This window comes from Neovison vison, chromosome 1 (assembly GCF_020171115.1).
Source record: "Neovison vison isolate M4711 chromosome 1, ASM_NN_V1, whole genome shotgun sequence".
Classification (NCBI taxonomy): domain Eukaryota; kingdom Metazoa; phylum Chordata; class Mammalia; order Carnivora; family Mustelidae; genus Neogale; species Neogale vison.
The window spans coordinates 47,832,672-47,836,131 of record NC_058091.1 but is presented as its reverse complement, the minus strand read 5'-3'; the positions used below and the strand labels follow the sequence as shown (position 1 = coordinate 47,836,131).

Genomic DNA, 3,460 nt, shown 5'->3' with positions numbered 1-3,460 from the left:
CTTACCTCCCAAATTAGATAAAATAACAGAAAAAGATGAGAGGCTCTTAGACAGGCTTAGGTAAGGGAAAAGCCTGTAAAAATTCTATGTGAAGTAGAATGGAAGAGCTGCCCTAACTGGAAAGAGTGTGATTCATGCTGTCAGAAATTGGACCAAAGATAAAGGTTATATAATGGCTATTTTCTTTTTATTTAATAAAAGCATGAATACATATACATTTTTTTCTTTTTCAGATTAAAAACTAGTAATGTAGGAATTTTTCAAAATATTTAAGATTGTTCTATCATCAAGAAAATCTAAGACTTTCAGGCAAATAGGACTGAAGCCATTATCTTTTTCCCTTTCAATAATGTTACTTTACTTTTGTTAAAGGATTTTTTAAAAATATGGAATGCTATGAATTTGCATGTCATCCTTGTGCAGGTGCCATGCTAATCTCCACATTGTTCCAATTTTAGTATATGTGCTGCTACAATGAGCACTTGTTAATGAATTTTTAAGACTATATTAGCTAAAAATGGGGAAGAATTCAAATGGCGATAAATAATGGTGAGTAATAGTGCAACAGAGTGATATACAAAACACGTACTATTCATGTGAGAATAAAAACTGTACTGTGCTACTGTATGACAGCACAAGCACAGAGCAGCCTAACGTCAGTGGAGAAGCTTCATCAGGTCAGTCTCTCCTTGACCACAAATATTTAATGCTTTTTAATCAGCTCACAAAATTGAGTCTTACCACTCCTTGGGAATCCATGACAAAAAAGAGCTCTTTCCCAGTTTTTATAACTGAACATTTTAGGAGAAAGATGGAAACATGTTAGTCTCTTTGCCAAGGAATCAAGTGTTGTCTTCTTAAATAAATGAATGAATACATACATACATACATACATATATAAAATGAAGGCTGGCTTAGGAAGGCTGACTGTTTAGTTCTTCCAGATATACATTCTCTTTCAGCAGCCTGGTAGTCAGCTGCAAATAAAATAATCTGAAATTGTTCTCATTGTCATCGTTTGACCCTTGTTTCTGAATTCAGTCCAGCATTTTTTGTATCAATGCTGAAGCACCATAAATTATACTTGCAGGAGCCCTTCAATGACCTGTTTGAAGAAACTGGTTATGGGGAGGGAGTCTAGTGTGGATTTTTGGCACCAGAACTTGGTACGCTGTGACTCAGTATACAGGAAATACAAAAGACTGCTTCTCTCCCTATGGTTTTAGAAAGGGGTCAAAACCAATGTTAGGAAAAATGAAAGAGATCCCCAAAATACAGGGAAAAACACATAGACTTACAAATAAATTTGGTCTCAAATTTCAAGGATATAGTTTTATTCTTATTGTTTGAGTAACTATTGCAGGACAGTTTCCCTTAAACTACACAGCACATAAATGTGTTTCTAAAAATTCTCTGAGAACAGAATCCAACTGAGGAAATTCATCCCAAAGCAAAGCTACCAACCCATGTTTCTTCCAATTTCTATGCTATATTCACCAAATAGCCACCGCTAAGACAGCAACTCATTCTTACCCTTCAGGACACTAAGGGAAACAAACAGATGAATAGAAATAAACAATAGTAAATCACATGTTGGATTCTTATAAATTAAATGAGTTTAGTTTGTGAACTAAACAACTTTTGAAATTAATAACTGTATTTTAAGAATTCTAAATATGGTAAACTCTACTAACTGTCTTGGTAAATTTTTGTGTCAGCTCTTAAGTCCCAGGTGAAAGAGGATGTTGGATGGAATTAAACCTTACACTACTCAGTCCAGGAAAAAGTCAGCCATACAGAGGAAATGAAGACTACAAATAGATATAAAAACTCAATCTGTCTTTTGTCTTTCAACATTTACTGACTACTTTAACTCTTCACAAATGAAGAGTTGTATTAATGTGTATCATCCAAGCCTGAAATAATGTTCAATCAATGTCTAAAGATGCCAGCCAATGAATCAAAATAAGTAGTTCTCAGAGCAAAGTTCCAGGAAGGGGACAAAATAAACGGATTCCTATACGATTCCTATAGGTATATCATAAGAGCTCCCAGATGACTTCTGGGGAGTAAAAGAAACAAAATCGGTAGCCTGGAGTATTTTAGGATGGCTAGATGGGAAATTGTGCCAATATGAAAATCGCAATGATTTACCAAAGATCCATAAACACATTCTCTTGGAATCTTTAATTAGTGGTGTGACTACTTAGGACTAAGTAGATTATTGAGCAATCTTATTTTGTAATTACTTGAAAACTACCATCTGTAGTTAAGAGTTCCCATGGCTCTTTTCGTGTCTGTTTTGTAAAAATTGCACTTTACTGTGTTTCGGTTATGTTTTTACTTCTCTAAGGAGGACTGTGATTCAAATAAAAATGGACCCAGTCATAAATGTTCAAAGTTAAAAATTAAAATATGTGTTATGTTTTCCTCTGTAAGCATTTCTGTATTTTACAGATTTCTTATTATTTTATCTAGGAATAATTCACATAAGATCAGAAGATTAGAGATACATTGTTTGAAGAATTAATGCTATGTTTAAAAATGTTTTTTTTCGTCAATATTTTCATTAGGAAATTAAATGTTCTTCATCCAGCATGTTTGTTTGTTCATGTTTTTGTTTGTTTTTCATCCTTCAAACATATTACTAAAAGAATTTAAACAAATTGCCAAATTCAGAGTGAAAATGACAATAAGCCATTTTCCTATCAATATATGGAGGAATTAGTAACAGTTAAACCTAATAAAGCTTTTGTTGTTGTTTTTAATGAGCTTTAAATTTTTAGATAATTGTAGAATTAGTTGTTCCAGATGTAAGTTGTAAGAATACAGAGAGAACATTTCTATCTTTTACCCAATTTTCCCCAGTGGTAACAGCTTACACATCTGTAATATAGTATCATAACCAGAATATTGACACTGATGCAATACACTAATCTTATCCAGATATCTCCAGTTTTACTTGCACTCATTTGTGTGTGTGTGCGTTTGTATATACGAGTGTGTGCGTTCAGTTCTATGCAGTTTATCACATGTGTACGTTTGTGTATCCACTACCATAGAATGGCTCTAACAACACAAGAATTCCTGGTAATTTCTTTTTATTACCCCCACCTTCCAGCCCTTTATCACCCTTTATACTCCCTAACTCCTGGCAAAAATTAATTTGTTCTCTATCTCTATAAGTTTGTCATTTCAAGAATGTTATATAAATGTGAACATACAGTATGTGTGGGAATGACTTCTTTTACTCCATATGATTCCTTTGAGATTCACCCAAGTTGTTGTGTACACCAGCAAAATTTTTAAATATTAACACTGCTAAGTAATATAAGACAAACATAATCATAATCTTATGATGATTATAACTCTTTGAATGGTCTATTTGGTGCTTCTCAATCATCTGGGAGCTTGTTAAACTAAAACCCAGCTAGTGGGCTCTACCCCTAGATCTCCTGAT

General features: G+C 33.4%; 1 non-coding gene across 1 annotated transcript; it reads right to left on the bottom strand.

Moving 5' to 3' along the window:
* Window positions 1–380: 380 nt before the first annotated feature.
* LOC122897989 lies at window positions 381–482 on the bottom strand. Its single transcript, XR_006382758.1, has one exon. It is a non-coding gene; the product is annotated as a U6 spliceosomal RNA (small nuclear RNA).
* Between the last annotated feature and the right edge of the window lie 2,978 nt (window positions 483–3,460).